Source organism: Hyperolius riggenbachi, chromosome 2 (assembly GCF_040937935.1).
Source record: "Hyperolius riggenbachi isolate aHypRig1 chromosome 2, aHypRig1.pri, whole genome shotgun sequence".
Taxonomy (NCBI): Eukaryota; Metazoa; Chordata; class Amphibia; order Anura; family Hyperoliidae; genus Hyperolius; species Hyperolius riggenbachi.
In genome coordinates this window covers 460,764,800-460,782,592 of record NC_090647.1, presented here as the reverse complement: position 1 = coordinate 460,782,592, position 17,793 = coordinate 460,764,800, and the positions used below count along the sequence as shown (strand labels likewise).

Here is a 17,793-nt window from a genome sequence, read left to right as displayed (position 1 = left end):
GCCTGTACACGGTGGCTCTGGATGTTTCTACTCCAGACTCAGTCCACTGCTTCCACAGGTCCCCCAAGGGATGGAATCGGTCCATCTCTCCAATCTTCCTCAGGGTCCGGTTACCTCTTCTCGTTGTGCAGCGTTTTCTGCCACACTTTTTCCTTCCCACAGACTTCCCACTGTGGTGCCTTGATACAGCATTCTGGGAACAGCCTATTCGTTCAGAAATTTCTTTCTGTGTCTTACCCTCTTGCTTGAGGGTGTCAATGATGGCCTTCTGGACAGCAGTCAGGTCGGCAGTCTTACCCATGATTGCGGTTTTGAGTAATGAACCAGGCTGGGAGTTTTTAAAAGCCTCAGGAATCTTTTGCAGGTGTTTAGAGTAAATTAGTTGATTCAGATGATTAGATTAATAGCTCGTTTAGAGAACCTTTTCATGATATGCAAATTTTTTGAGATAGGAATTTTGGGTTTTCATGAGCTGTATGCCAAAATCATCAATATTAAAACAATAAAAGGCTTTGAACTACTTCAGTTGTGTGTAATGAATCTAAAATATATGAAAGTCTAAAGTTTATCAGTACATTACAGAAAATAATGAACTTTATCACGGTATGCTAATTTTTTGAGAAGATCCTGTACATTCAATAGATAATAATAAAGTTAGTTACTTTTATTTAACCATTGAAATCTCCTGATTTAAACAAAAAATAAAAATATACTTAGAAAATTGTTTTTTTTTAGAACTTAATCATTTAATCAAACAAACTAACAGTAAATGATGACTATATATTCTTTTTTTCTGACTAAATATTAGAGGAATTGATGATGATGATTATTATTAGTAGTTGTAGTATTATTATTATTATTATCATTGATTTATAAAGCGCAAAACATATTCCGTGGCCCTGATATTATTATTATTTAGTACTTATATAGCGCTGTGAGGATCCGCTCGGCTACCTGCGCAGGCAGGCAGCTTTTTGACCACTGTTCAGGTCTGCATTCTGCAGGTCTCTGGAAGAGAGACCTTTTGTCAGTTTTGCAGCTTGCTGCTGAGGAATTTGCATACGTTTGTCATGCAGATTGCCTAGCCACATCCTTTGTAGGCTTGCTCTATATATACCATGTGATATCACAGACCTGGGCTGGTCATAAGGGTTAGTCCTGTGAAACACTCCTGGAGTGTCAGCCTTGCTCTTTGTTTAAAGATTAGCTTAGAGTAATTCCTGGGACTGCACTAGGCAGGTTCCCTAGTACAGTTAGGATTGCATATCTGTTTTGTTTGTCTGTTGCGATTGTCCTGTCCCAGCGGTGGTCGACAGGAAGTCGTTCTGATCTTTGTTCTTGGAGTATAGCTGGAGCAGTGGTTGCTACCAGCTATCTCATCTGATCTGTCTTGCCTGGATCGCACTCGCCTTGTGCTAGTGCTGTGCATCCGTCTGATATCCATCTCTCTTGCTGTACGTGGATCGCACTTGCTCTGGCGGAAAGAGCAGTGGATCCATCTCGCTCCGTTTCTATACTTGGATCGCACTCGCTCTGGCGGAAAGAGCAGTGGATCGTATCTCTCACTTATTCCTGTTTTCGTGTATCTGTCTTGTCTGCTACGAATGTTTGCTGGAGGCTCGGTGAGGTAACCATTAAGCAAGCGCTCGCGTCCTCTGTTTCATGTTTGTCTGTCGGTGGTTAGTTAGGCGTGCTTGTCTCTGTTGTGCTTAACACGCGGAGACCGCGCATAAACGCGTGCACTGTTGCGAATGAGTGCAGTGTTCGCGTTTAGTTAGAGTTTGTTATTTTTCTTATCTTCTCATTGTATGATTTGCTGTGCCTTTGCTACTCTCGTGCTCTGCCTTGCTGTAGCCTTGTGTCACCTCTGGCAATCGCCTCTCTCGCAATTGCGTTCCTACTTCATATCTGCTGTTGTATGTGCACCGTTGCGGGTTGGCGACTAGATTGGGGCACATACATACATTCTGTCCATGTGCTCATTCTCTTCCGCAAACGCTTCTCTTGCGATTGCGTTCTCACTTGATTTCTTCTGTTGTGTGTCCACCGTCGCAGGTTGGCGGCTAGATTGGTGGACATACATACGTTCCTCATCTGTGCTTATTCGGTCTTGTGTCGCTGTTAGCAATCGCCATCTCTGGCGATTGCCTTCTCACTTTATCTTCCTGGTTGTGTGTTCATCATCGCAGGGTGGTGACTAGATTGGTGGACACACATACCCTCTGTCGCTTTGATCTCTCTCTTTCAGGGCTATCTTGCCCTGCGTTTCTTCCCTTCGTACAATTCCTGTCTGGCGTCTGTGGCAGGGCAGAGTAGCTGTTCCTCTGCACTCCACAGCTCCATCTGTCGACAGGAGTTTCCCTCTACAGGTGCATTGCACCTTTTGCTGGGTTCCCTCAAATTATACGCTTGTGGAGGATTTCCGCAGTGTCAGCGCACGTCTTGTGCGCTGATCACGGAGAGAATTCCACAATCGTTACAAGCGCCAACATCTTCCGCAGCGCTGTACAGAGTATATCGTCTTGTCACTAACTTTCCCTCAAAAGAGCTCACAATCTAATTCCCTACCATAGTCCTATGTCTATGTATGTATTGTGTAGTGTATGTGTTTCAGTCTAGGGCCAATTTGGGGGGGATCCAATTAACCTATCTGTATGTTTTTTTGTGATGTGGGAGGAAACCAGAGTGCCTGGAGGAAACCCACACAGGCACTGGGAGAACATACAAACTCCTTGCAGATGTTGACCTAGCTGGGATTCAAACCAGGGACCCGGTGCTGCAAGGCGAGAGCACTAACCACTACGCCACTGTGCTGTCTGATATAAAAGTTATGCTTAGGAATTTACTGTAACTGTAAATTATAACAACAACATTGAATTATAGAAATATTCATAAAAATGTATTTCAAAAATGTTAAACCTCTAGTAAGAAGCTGAATGTGAAAACACAAATGCATGTAGAGATTCTAGAGAACATAACATACTACAGAGCCTATTCCCAAAATGTCAGTACATTTTGCCATTAATTACACTGACAAGGTAGCATACATTGCACAATTAGTGCAACCCATTACCTAGGTAATGCAAGTGATGTTAGAGCAACGCAAGCTAAGCAAGTAGCATTCTGCATGTTATCCTAACAATGCTTGCATTACATAGGTAATACAGGTCACATTAATTACGCAATGCATGCTACCTTCTCATCATAAGAAACAGTATTATTATTATTATTAATAACAGTACAATTTCTGTGCACTCTCTGCACACAGAAACTTTACTGATATTTCCTTTTACTGTGTTTATTGCAAGATAAAAATTACAAGTCACAGGATATTTCACAGGTGCATGTTGTACAGTAATGTAGGTACAATAGAGAATCATCCATAAGGCAAAATAAACAGTTCAAAATAAAGGTGTTCAAAACAGGTTAGTAACAAAACAAAGAAGAAAAGAAATGCATGTCCTTTATACTAATGTGTTGTGCAAATGCTCTGTTCAATAAATATTTACCATAACAGATATCAGTGCACTAATGTGTAGCTGCAAAACCTGGCATGAAAAAACACCATAAAAGCTGCATACTCCCTGGCATTATTAGAACTGTGTTATTTTTAGATTTTTTTTCCATGCAAGCTCAAACTAGAAAACAATTTTTTCCCACTTATTATAAGTGGAATTTATATTGACACACATGGGAATAAACAAGTATTTACTCAATATTCATTTCAATACTAGTTTCACTCATGAATTAGCTGTTAATTGGAAGTATTATAAATAAAATGGCCTCATAAGAGAGCTCACCATAAGTGAACATAATTGTCTTTTTCTTTCTGATGAAAATGCCCAGATGATATCATGAAATGGATAATTAAACACCTAAATGGTAAAACTTTCTAAGTAGCCGTCCACTAGTAAAACCACTGGTCTAGAAATCCACGTAGAGGCTAAATTTTTTCAGTCTGTAGGCATAAAGTCTTAATCCTGAAAATAAAGATGCGGAAATGTTTTATGTATTACCGTGGCCACTGGATAAATTGCATATTCAGGGATTGGACAAGCCATGCTTGCAGCCCTTCAGAAAATAAAAAATATTCTTTACATTATCTAAGTTGGCTTAGTAAAAGCAAGATCTTCTTCATCCTAATCTTACAATGTATATCCACTTTCGTTAAATGAAAAAAGAGAAACCACATAATACATGTAAGTGATTGACAAACTGTTTCAGAATTTTAAGTGGAAGTTCATGAAATGTACAATTGCCTTATCCCCAACCAAAACTACCAAACAACTTTTTTCCCCACAAAATCCTGCAAATACCTTATTTTTTATCTACAAATGGTTGTTATGTGATGACTACGGAGATCTCCTCTTCTGCTTGGACTGCCAGTTTCCGCCTGGCATTCCTAAGGAACCTGGCAGTCTGAGCTATGCCAACTTCTTTTGGGGCTTACTACAAGAAAGATGATTGGCAATTTTGGCCACATCAGAATTGCGGTCAGAGACAGTGGCAGGTGGGCTCATTGACACCCACTGGGCCCCAGGCACCTGCCTAGGTTGCCTTGTGGTTGATCTTGCTCTGATCATTAGCCAATCAAAATTACATGTATTGAATGTGCGTATGCACCCTTAGTAGCAAGTTTCACAATATCTTAAAACTGGCCAATTGGACTAGGTAGTGAGTTTCACATTATCATATTGTAAATAGCAGCTACTAATCCCTGCTTAAACCCTAGATTTAGCATGACCAGTTTACAGTGAATGCTTTGCATCAGCTGCCACCCAGATGGAGTGCCGTTACAATGTAATGGCAACACATCCAGGGGCGTTTCTAGGTTCCTGGGAGATCCAGGGCACCCCTGGGCACCAAGAGGGAAAGATTGTGTGGCACGAATAATGGACGTGGTCATGCTGAGGGAAGAGGGCTTGGTCATAGGTGGGGCCAAATGTACATGAACATAGCAGTGGTGTAACTTAAATATATTCAATAGGCAGTACTTCACATAAATAAGCCCCTCACCTGGCTTCTGTCTTGTTTTCGGTGTGCTGGCCTGTGTGCTGTATTCGGCTGGCAGTTATGCTGGGCTTGCAGGTGGTGATGCTGGGCTGCCTGGATGGTGGTGATGCTGTGCTGGCCTGGCTTTGCTGGGTTCTGGGGCTTTGCTGGGTGATTTGCTGGGGGCTTCACTGGGGTGAGGGCATTTTTGGGTGCTTTGCTGGGCTGGGAGCTTCACTAGGCTTTGCTGAGCTGGGAGCTTTGCTTGGCTGTATGCTTTACTGGGCTGGGGCCTGGGGGCATTGCTTTGCTGGGGGCTTTGCTAGGCTGAGTGGTTTGCTTTGCTGGGGGCTGTGCTTTGCTGGGCTGGGGCCCCGGGGCTTTGCTTTGCTGGGCTGGGGCCCCGGGGCTTTGGTTTGCTGCTTTGGGGGCTTTGCTTTGCTGGGCTAGCGCCCTGGGGCTTTAATTTGCTGGGCTGAGGCCCGAGGGCTTTGTTTTACTGGCACCGGGGGCTTTGCGTTTCTGGGCCCCCGGGGCTCTGCTTTGCTGGGGCTTTGCCAGGCTGGGCTGGGGGCTTTACTTTGCTTGTCTGGGGCCCAGGGGCTTTCAGTATAGATAGCTAGGTATAGAGGTCTTCAGTATAGGTAGGTAGGTATAAGGGGCCTTCAGTATAGGTAGGTAGGTAGGTATAAGGGCCTTTAGTTCATTATAGGTAGCTAGGTATAGGTAGGTTCATTATGGGTAGTAGGTATAGGAGCCTTCAGTATAGGTAGGTAAGTATGGGGCTTTCAGTATAGGTAGGTAGGTATGGGGCTTTCAGTATAGGTAGGTATGGTGCCTTCAGTATAGGTAGGTATGGTGCCTTCAGTATAGGTAGGTAGGTATGGGGGTTTCCAGTATAGGTAGGTAGAAATAGGGGCCTTCAGTATAGGTAGATGGGTATGGGGACCTCAGTATAGGTAGGTAGGTAGGCATGGGGCCTTCAGTATAGGTAGGTAGGTATGAGGCCTTGAGTATAGGTAGGTAGGTATGGGGTTTTTATTATAGGTAGGTAGCTATAGGGGCATCTACAAGCAGCGGCTTACCTATGCCTCAATTCCAGCATGGAGCGCACAGACCTCTCTCTCCCTCCTGGCTGTTTTCCCAATAATGTGATTATCATCTTTAGCAGAAGCTGGTCACTAGGGGAACAACAGGAGTGAGAGAGATATCTGTGGCTGTGCACTCCACGCTGGAATTGAGGCATAGGTAAGCTGCTGCTTGTAGATGTATGGGAGGACGGGACGAGCGGTGGATGGGGGGAGGGAGAAAGTGGCGGACGGAGTCGCCGCGATCTGAGGTCTGGACATTGGATCCGGGCACCACAGCAACAGGTTCGGGGGTGGTGCCCTGGATCAAACCCCCAAGCGACGCCACTGAACACATCCATTGCAGTGCACCAAGCACTGCTGTGCATGCATCTTTAGTGCACAGCGGATGCATTGCCATAGCCATAAAAAATTTGCCCAGCAACAGATTTGCTGATACAGCACATTCAATGTAAACAGCCACAAACCTGGAGAACAGAGCAGAATACATAAAATCCCAGAGGTTTCGTCCAAACCTTTGATAACTTTTTGTAAAAAGTACCTTCTATTAGGTGAATAATGCTTTCAATCTTCAACTGGGTCATACCAGAACATAGCCAGGCTGATGAATGATCAACAAACTGTAATACGCACAGATTTATTGAACGCAACCTGTCCCGGATTTATTGAAGATGTTTTTGCTGTGTGTGCACAGGCAACTGCAATAGCATAAATACTACTTCACCAACCTTTCGGCAATCATCATATACTGCACCCGGGAGCACAAGAAACAACACACTGATTGGCAGGCAATCTCTTGATTTCCCTATCCATGCATTCAATTGAAATGTAATTTAATTATGTGAATCTGTCTGCAGAAAAACATAAATCAAACAACAGTGCAGCTTTACAGGCACAATAAAGTACTTTGACATATATTTATGATCACTAATTGACACAGATTTATCAAAACCAGGAGGAGCATAACTGGAGAGAAAACAGTAATGAATTAAGCAGATGGCTACATCAAGCATTCTGATTGGCTGCTCTGAGCAGCTGCCCCACTTCTGAACCAGTTTTGCTCCAATTTTCCTTACACTGTTTTTGATAAATATGCCCTGAATTTTGTTGCCGGGAAGGCAGAGTACAATTGTAAACAGATTAACTAGCCAAGGTCAATAACAGTTAGACAAGCAGGATCAAGAGTGCGAAGTACAAATACTTAAAAGGCTATTCCAAGCTGAAAAAACTGGGTGCAAAGAGAGGTAATCTTTGATAGGCAAAGAAGCTATGTACTAGTAATTTTGCACATGCACATAAGATGTAACACCATAGGGCATTGCACAATTGAATAAACTGTAACCTGGCCTACGCGCACATGCTGTAATAGTTCACTGATGAGAAGGGCGGTGAGTATGACTGCCAGACCTTTTTTAAATCATTGTGGGCCATGTACAATTCACTATTTCACATGACTTTTCTCCTAGGTGATATTTTCACAAATTGTTAATAAAATGCCTTTTAAACCACCAGCAAGAAAACAAATACTCAAAATAAGTTTTACAGAATTTTTTTTACCTACTTTTTGGTACATTTTCCATTGTAAAGTGCTAAAAAGATATTTTAAACAGAGGAGAAAACTCAAGAGAAAAAGTGAATTGCATATGGCTGAAAGCAACCAGCTTTTTCTAGAAAAAGCTTTGACTATAGATATATGCTTTCTCTCAAACTTTTAAAGTTATTTTTCATTGGTGCCTATGACCATCATAGCCACTGCTGCTTGCACTCTTTTCAGGTAATGGCATATCCCTCTTATCTTTTACAGAGTGACCAAATCAAGGCTTGGGTAAGGGGATGACTTTTTACATAAGCATCTCCCAGTTCTTCTGAGAGATTACCTTTAACTACCTAACAAAAAGCCCCAGGACCGCCTAATACCGATTGGCATCAAGTTCTGGAGTTGCAGTTTAGCAGGGAACTTGTGTGCGCATGCTCGATCGTCATTCCCTGCTGGTTCACGGAGCTGCTAACTGCAATCGCGAGTTGCAGGCTGTTAGTAAAAGAAAGGGGAAAGAAATCCCCTTTGTTTATATCCGTACTGCGCTGCTATCTAGTGCAGCGCTGTACAAAGGACACTCGGCTGTCCCTCAGAGTGGAAGGGCATCAAAGCCCTCTCATAGGCTGAAGCCTATGAGAGGCGGAGAAGAGGATGGATCGCCGTCCTAAGCAAATCAGGACGGGGCAGGGGGGTGGGAAGGAGAGGGAGGGAGGAGGGAGGGAAACTCAGGCACTGAAAGCCTGAAAAAAAGGAGCGATCAGACACTTCCAGAAGAATGTCCTGTTATGGACAAGAAAAGGAGGTAAGATTCATTTGTGTGATTAGTTGTAGGGCTGTGCAGCAACCTGACAAAGCTGCACAGCCCTGTGTTCTGAAAAATGGCCTGGTCACTAGGTGGGTGTAAGCTTGTGGTCCTGAAGTGGTTAAGTATCAGTAACCTGAAATATTTGATAATTATTCCTTTCAATGATAATGCCCCATGTGCAGCTCCAACTTCCTGACTTTTTAGCTTTTTCCTAGTTCAGGTCATTCCGGTACAACTCTCTCAGTAAGTTCTTCTCCTCCGTGCTCATTAGCAAGATACAGAAAGTTGAATACAACTTATTCCCTAAATAAAAGTACTTTTCATTATATAGAAAAATAAGTAGGATTAACTAAAAGCAGATTAACCTACTTTTCAGTCATAGGTAGTTGGTGTATTTTTTACTTTTGTGCACATTTTAAGTGAAATCCTACCATTGCTGAGAAATAATGAATCCCATTAGTTCAGCTTCACAAATCATAGATCGCCCCCTCCTCCAGCATTGAGTTGGGGATAAACCAGTTTAATTTTGTTTTGTTTTTCAAAAAATGTTATTTCTTATTCATGATATTTCATTGATACTAAGTAGCACACTTAGGTAGCACATAGCATGAAATGCTCACCTCTGCACATCTAACAGAAGTCAGTGGGCTGCTTGCAGTTCAGAAATTATTTTTCATTCATTTATTCATGTTTCCATTGTTTACACTTCCTCTGCAATAAAAAAAATGGAGAACTGTGCTATTTTCCACATACCACACTTATTAATAGTTGTATTGTATTTTGTCGAAATTACAAAATAGCATTCAAAATGAAAAAAAGACATTTGTCCATCAAGTCCAACTAGATACAAACAAAAATAAAATAAAATAAATAAATAATAAGTAAACATTAAGTACATTTCTCTCATGCATCCTCACTTATCCCAGTTAATTCAGGGAAGGACAAAAAAAACCCATTACAAGGCTTAGGCCAATTCACCTTTAAGGGGGGAAATATTCCTTCCCAACTCTAAGCGGCAGTCAGATAAGATCCTCTGGATCAACTCTGCTAGGAATTAACTAGTAATAATAGCCGTGGATGTCTTTCAAAGAAAGGAAAGCATCAAAACCTCTTTTATATGCAGATTGAGAATTTGTCACTCAGTCATAACTACTTCCTGAGGTAAAAGGAAAAGTGTAACGATTGTGGAATCGTCTCCGTGGTCAGCGCACCAGACGTGCGCTGACGCGGCGGATTTCCTCCACAAGCGTATTATTGCGGACACCCAGGCTAGGTGCTATGCACCCGCAGAGGGCAATTCCCACCGGCAGATGGCGCTGTGGAGTGCAGGCGAACACAGCCGCTGCACAGCCACAGATGCCAAATGGGAATTGTACAGATCCGGGACAAGGTACAATCAGGCAGGGCTGGATAGCCCACAGGGAACAGAGCAAAGGGACAGAACCAATGTGTGCCCACCAAATTAGTCGCCACCCAGCGACGGCGAACACACAACGGCAGAAACGAAGTAGGAAACGCAATCGCAAGAATGGCGATTGCCAATAGCGACACAAGACTGAGCAGGACAGAGCACAAGGGTAGCAAAGGCACAGCAAATCATACAAAGAGAAAGATAAAGAAAATAACAAATGCTAGCTGAACGCAAACACCGCACTCATTCGCAACAGTGCACGCGTTCGTGCGCGGTCTCCGCGTGTTACGCACAACAGAGACAAGCACGCCTAACTAACCAAAGACAGACGAACGCGAGCGCTTGCTTAACGGTTACCTCACCGAGCCTACAGCAAGCGTTTCGAATCAGACAAGACAGACAAACGTGAAACAGGAACTAGGCAGAAAGGATCCACCGCTCTTCCGTCAGAGCAAGTGTGATCCAAGCAGAAACACAGATCAGAACGATCCACAGCCGCTACCGCTAGCGGTTAGTGCGATACAGGAAGACAGATCAGAACGATCCACAGCACTAGCGAAAAGTGGCTAGTGCGATCCCAGGAGACAGAACAGAAGGATCCCCAGCGCTAGCAAAAAGTGGCTAGCGCGATCCCAGAAGACAGAACAGAAGGATCCACAGCACTAGCGCAAAGAGACAAGTGCGATCCAGAGAAGATAATAACAGAACAGAAGGGCCTACCAGTAGCAACCGCTGCTCTGGTTAGCACCCCACAGACAGACAGAACAAGCAATACAAATAATACAATCCTAACTAGACTAGGGAATCTGCCTAGCGCAGTCCCACGAATAACTCTAAACTAATCTTCAACGAGAAGTAGCATGACTGACACTCACTAGGAGTGTATACTACATAGCAATGGCTGACACTCCAGCAGTGTCCATCAGGAACAGACCATGGAAGGGAAATGTCCAGCAAAGCATTCTGGGAGCAGAATGCTTTTATAGTGCCAGTCATCAAAAGAAGGCAGGTAACGGATTTGCATGACTAATGTATGCAAATCCCTCAGCAACACAAACTGCACAACTGACAGAAGGTCTACTTTCCAGAGTCATGCAGCAAGCAAACCTAAACAATGGTCAAAAGGCTGCCTGCTTGCGCAGGCAGCTGAGCGGATTCTAACAGTACCCCCCCCCCCCTCCTAGGGTCGAATTCCAGACGACCCTCAAAACTGATATCTCCAAACCACTGTAACAGAAGACTCATGAAGGTCGGGGCAGCCCGACAAGGTCCAATTCCAGAGTCAGTCCACACGAAACCGACCTCATCGGAAACAGAAGCCACCGAAACATGCCCATCAGTACTACCAGTCTCAGTATAACACCCATCAGGACTGTGAACGCCAGAGAAGAAGCCATCGACACCCTCCAGACAATACCCACCACCTTCCAAATAGCGTCCGAAAATACCAAACCTGCCACAATACCTGTTCGAAGTGTCCCTTACAACACAAAAGCCACCGTTGATCTTATCCAGGGTACCAAGCAAAATTTCTCCCGGAATCTCCCAGAACCTTTTGAAGCTCCACAGAGATCCCAAGAGGGCAGAACAATCACCAGGCTCACATGGAGAATTACCAAGAACCCCCATGGAACCAATGACAATTCTGGATTCAGAATTACGAGGACACCCATCAAGATCAAGACTTTCAGGGACCACCTCTGGACATGCAAGCAGGCAGGCCATATCAGAGCATGTCTCCACCGAGGAAGCATCTGAGTACGCTGGTAACCGAGGCACACTTGGGCTTTCTGGGTCACAGAGCACACTGGGGTACACCAGCACAGGAGAAACCTCAGGACATGTTGGGGAACTGCCAACCTCAGAGTCCGGCACGACAAGACCAAAACCAGTACCGGGCAGAGAAACATCATGAGTGGAGGTCACAGGCACTGGACTTTCAAAAGAAGACTCGGACTCAAATTCAGAAATTTCTGTGACTGCAATATCATCATTGACTACACAGGCGTGAAGCGCCATCAGAGCTGAAAAGGTAGCCAGCAAGGCAGCAATGCCTACTGAAGTGGGCAACACCTCAGAAGGACTTGGGGGGCAGGAGACGTCTCCTACAAGTTCTGCACCCCTTGGGAGGAACTCGGAGATCTCCAGGAGGTCAGACAGGACCTCAGGAACATCCTTTTTCAAGTTTCCTAAGAAGGATTCTGAACTATCCATGTTACAGGGCAAAGCTTGAACTTTATTTTGTGAACCGGGCAGATGTCCCAGGGAAGGTTCCACCATAAACTGAGACTGAATTTCATCATCAGGACAGGGATACACAGAAATATCTAGTGAAACTAACTCTGGCCTTCTGAGTTTCCTTTCACTGCAGGGAAATTCCTCCATAGCAGTCAAACCAGACTGCAATTCCAAAATAGCAGAGAAACAGGTAACAATGGTTGCAATACCTAGACGAGCCTCTAGGGACACTGCAGGAGATTTTAAACAAGGTAATATTGACTCATCCAGATTACTGGGTGGAGAGTCAGTACTTACTTCAGAATCAGACTCGCAAATGTCAATGCGAGTGGACATAATGTCTTTATTCATGATACAGGGCAGGCTCAGAGACATCTTCTCTGGACAGAGCAAAGGTGCTTCAGTATCAGGTTCACAAAACCAAAGTGCTGTCTCACTCTTAGACTCGGCTAACGATGTCGAATTCGAGGAGACAGAACGAAAATTTGCGAATCCACAATCGCTTTAGGTTGCGAAACCGAACACTCCAAAGACAGGGATTCTGAGGTCTCCAGGCTGGATTGCTGGATCTCAGAAACGCCAGCTGACAATGTATCTTTACAAACGTCACCTGAATGACGTACACGTAATTCATTCAGAATCATTTTCCACATACAAATCAGCGGACTCACAAAGTCAAATTCACACCCCTTTTTTTCTCTTAAGGCGGAAGCATAACTTATACATGCTCTCAAGACAGATTCACTTCTGGCAATGTAGTACTCACAAAACGACTCTGAATCGTTCTCCAATTCATACACCAACGCTTCGAGCTGTTTTTTCTGGAACGGGGGCTCCCATTCACACCTGACTAGGTCTGGGCATTCATACTGAAGCATGTTAGGGGAAGTTGTGACAACAACATGAGGAATCATATTAATTTTACTCTTGAAACTGCATCGTTTGGGAATTTTCCCCATAGCGAGATCATAGATGGAGGATCTTAAAGTAGTACTGAGAGAAGATCTGTTTTTACATGACAAGGGATCGCACAAATCATTGACAAAGCTAACACACTCACGCCGATCACAATCGGCAGGAACATCTGAGAAACAGGCATCAGATCGCACAGATTTAACCTCTAAACAAACGGGAGAAACTCCATCAGAATTCACGCAGGTGTCCACAGTCGAGGCACACCCATTCATTTCAGGTCGCACAGTGTTCAAACTCACTTGCTTTACCCCAGAAAGACAGGAATAATCATGTGACAATGGTGTCTCTTTATTGGAAATAATTGGTTGGTGTGTGTGCAATTCGTCCAAAATAGTCTGCCACACATAAATCACCAGATCCACATCACACTCATCACATTCATCAGAATCGATCAAAAGGTACATAGAGTCGAGACAATCATTCAGGTCATCCGCGCTCTTTGCGATATAAAAATCGCAAAAGGCTTTCCAATCGAAATCAAACTCTTCCAACAAGGCCCCAATCTCCCATGAGGCAAATGGCGGTTCAAACAACCCAGTATCTAGGTAATCTCCATATGGGTTGGGGTCAGGAACGAGGACAGACTTTTTAACTGCTTTAATGTAGTGTGCGATCCTACCTATAATAGGATCCACATATGCCTTTGCCTCAGGCAATGACATCTGAAACAAACCGAAGGTTCCCTCTGCCCTGGGAATTTTGGTTGGGCTGGACATTCTGTAACGATTGTGGAATCGTCTCCGTGGTCAGCGCACCAGACGTGCGCTGATGCGGCGGATTTCCTCCACAAGCGTATTATTGCGGACACCCAGGCTAGGTGCTATGCACCCGCAGAGGGCAATTCCCACCGGCAGATGGCGCTGTGGAGTGCAGGCGAACACAGCCGCTGCACAGCCACAGATGCCAAATGGGAATTGTACAGATCCGGGACAAGGTACAATCAGGCAGGGCTGGATAGCCCACAGGGAACAGAGCAAAGGGACAGAACCAATGTGTGCCCACCAAATTAGTCGCCACCCAGCGACGGCGAACACACAACGGCAGAAACGAAGTAGGAAACGCAATCGCAAGAATGGCGATTGCCAATAGCGACACAAGACTGAGCAGGACAGAGCACAAGGGTAGCAAAGGCACAGCAAATCATACAAAGAGAAAGATAAAGAAAATAACAAATGCTAGCTGAACGCAAACACCGCACTCATTCGCAACAGTGCACGCGTTCGTGCGCGGTCTCCGCGTGTTACGCACAACAGAGACAAGCACGCCTAACTAACCAAAGATAGACAAACACGAAACAGAGAACGCGAGTGCTTGCTTAACGGTTACCTCACCGAGCCTACAGCAAGCGTTTCGAATCAGACAAGACAGACAAACGGGAAACAGGAACTAGGCAGAAAGGATCCACCGCTCTTCCGTCAGAGCAAGTGTGATCCAAGCAGAAACACAGATCAGAACGATCCACAGCCGATACCGCTAGCGGTTAGTGCGATACAGGAAGACAGATCAGAAGGATCCACAGCACTAGCGAAAAGTGGCTAGCGCGATCCAGGTACAGAGTAGCAGAACAGAAGGATCCCCAGCGCTAGCGAAAAGTGGCTAGTGCGATCCCAGAAGACAGAACAGAAGGATCCCCAGCGCTAGCAAAAAGTAGCTAGTGCGATCCCAGGAGACAGAACAGAAGGATCCCCAGCGCTAGCAAAAAGTGGCTAGCGCGATCCCAGAAGACAGAACAGAAGGATCCACAGCACTAGCGCAAAGAGACAAGTGCGATCCAGAGAAGATAATAACAGAACAGAAGGGCCTACCAGTAGCAACCGCTGCTCTGGTTAGCACCCCACAGACAGACAGAACAAGCAATACAAATAATACAATCCTAACTAGACTAGGGAATCTGCCTAGCGCAGTCCCACGAATAACTCTAAACTAATCTTCAACGAGAAGTAGCATGACTGACACTCACTAGGAGTGTATACTACATAGCAATGGCTGACACTCCAGCAGTGTCCATCAGGAACAGACCATGGAAGGGAAATGTCCAGCAAAGCATTCTGGGAGCAGAATGCTTTTATAGTGCCAGTCATCAAAAGAAGGCAGGTAACGGATTTGCATGACTAATGTATGCAAATCCCTCAGCAACACAAGCTGCACAACTGACAGAAGGTCTACTTTCCAGAGTCCTGCAGCAAGCAAACCTAAACAATGGTCAAAAGGCTGCCTGCTTGCGCAGGCAGCTGAGCGGATTCTCACAAAAAGTCCACAGTTAAACAACTCTTTTACAGTAAATAATTCCTTCCAAAGTAGATGGCAAAACATTTTTTCCTCCATACGCAGATCATGTCCCCTTGTCCTTTGTACAAGCCTAGGGACACAAAGCTGATCTGCCAAGCTTTTGTACTGCCCTGATGTATTTATACATGTTAATAAGGCCACTCCATAGCTGTCCTTTTTCAAAGCTAAATAAATCCAGTTTATCCAACCTTTCTTGGTTAACAAGACTTTTCATTCCTCTGATAATTTAGCTGCCCGTCTTTGTACCTATACTAGTAAGTTAGAATCATTTCTATAGTGTGCTACCAAAAATTGTATCCCATACTCCAGATGTGGCCTCACAAGTGGTTTATACAGAAGGAATAGAATAATAGCATCTCGTGATTTTATTTCCTGTTTTATGCATCCCAGAACTATTTATACTTTAGCTGCTGCTGCTTGGCATTGAGTATGGGTGTTTAACTTGTTCATCCAGTATTCTCAAGTTTGTCTCCAAGTCTGATGTTTCGAGCTGTAAGTCGTATATATATATATATATGTATATATATATATGTATATATATATATATATATATATATATATATATATATATATATATATATATATTACCTCATATAATCTTATATGGTGCTCTACCATTGGCAGGTCTAATGTACATGGCCATACCTCTATGTACATCAAGTTTTATCTTCCATCTGTCTGCTCATATACCTATGCTGTTGAGATCCTGTTGTAACACAATCACATTGCAATGAAACAACATCCAGGATGTCACAGTCAAACGTGGTGTTACAAAACAATTTGCTCAAAGTGCCTTTAAAGGTTAAAATAAAATATTTAAGGGAGGGGCTATGCTGTTTTCTTCTAAAAACAATCTAAAAAATGATGTAAAAGCACCACTCTGAGATGAGTAATAGGTTTTAATACCTTATTACTGAAGTAGGTGATAGGCTTAGCACTCATGCACCCTCATTTTTTACTAAAACAACACCTCCCAGTCCCAGCATTTACCTCCTTAATTAAATCAAGTGAAAATAAGTCAGGAGGAGTTCTTCCTTCGCAAACCCAGGCAAGCTAATATTCATCCAGCGGCGCAGTGTTCATTTAATCACACAATTTGAAAATGACATAATTTTAACAATAGCTATTATTTAACATTGGCAGGTTTGGAATTGAATGCCGTTTATTTTAGAATATAAGGTGCACTCTTTCTTCCCCAAAACTGGGGGGGGGGGGGGGGTGCGTCTTATATTCCAAAGGTACAGTATTTTGGACCCCGGGAATATACTTACCAGATCCAGCTGCTACGCTCCTCTTCTTCCCCATCTCCCTGTGGTAATCCAAGAGCACCCCATCATTCAGGATGAAGCTCTTCTGGGTCCCAGCCGCCACACTCCTCTTTGCTGCAGTCTCCGCATGTAGACTGAAGCCTTGCAGTGTAGTGTAGTTGGTGGTGGCAGCAGAGATTAGTGAAGTGTAATGCAGGGCAGTTGGTGGGTGCTGCAGGGGTTAGTGGAGTATAGTGTAGCAAGGGTTAGTGTAGCTGCCCAGTGTAGCTTGGATAGAGACCGTTTAGAGTGGAAAGGTCCATAAGACGCCCCTGCACTATAGACACACCTAGGTTTAGTTTATTTTTTTTCCTGATTTTTGCCCTCTAAAACTAGGGGTGTCTAATGTGCCAAAGCATCTAGTATTCCATAAAAAAATACGGTAGGCCCAAAGCTCCCTTGTAACATGCCATACTTAAAATCACCTCAAACTAATAATAAAATCAGCCATTATCTTCTATGTGATAGAGCATATCTATTAGCTACAGTAATTGCATAAGTTCCATTGGGGTTGGTTCACTAAAAGCCGATAAACTTGCAGTACGCCGACAGCATAAGGCAAGTGCACCAGTACTTACGCCATTTGAGTATCACATGTTGTACAATTTAGACAATAATTTGTGTCATCGTGCGTGCGTTGCTATGGTAGTGCATATTACACAAATAGAATAATGGGTGTAACCATAGAAACATGCACATTATACAACTACCACAGGTTCTGCTGATTGTGCAACACGTGCTATTCAAATGGTGAAAGTACCAGTCAACTTGATGTGCACTGTCTGCACACTGCAAATGTATCTGCTTTTAGTAACTAAACCCCGTTGTGTGTTTCTGTTTAATCTCAATGGTCAGATGTGTTTAGCCAAAATAGCTATGTAAATATGCAGTATAAAAAAAACATATCTCCAGTAGTCAATGATAGACTCGAGATTCCATTTGGCCTTACATTATAAAAATGCAATAATATTGGAATACGTGGAGTGATAGCAAGTCACTGTCTGGAGTATGAACGTAGTGTTTGCTTTATGCACTGTCGCTTCAAAAGTGTAATTTCTGATGTTCCTCTATGTTATTGATTTATATTTCTTGTATGTGTGTCGTTTGAGGTGATGTTGACGTGATGTAAATTGAACTAGCATAAATGAGAT

General features: G+C 43.8%; 1 long non-coding RNA gene across 1 annotated transcript in view; it reads right to left on the bottom strand.

Annotated features, from left to right (window-relative positions):
• The window catches only part of LOC137547014 (uncharacterized), a 90,219-nt gene extending 81,092 nt beyond the window's left edge, over nucleotides 1-9,127 (bottom strand). Inside the window, exon 1 of the long non-coding RNA XR_011026437.1 lies at nucleotides 9,043-9,127. This is a non-coding gene — a long non-coding RNA (uncharacterized lncRNA). The remainder of the gene's footprint in view (nucleotides 1-9,042) is intronic.
• Nucleotides 9,128-17,793: the final 8,666 nt, after the last annotated feature.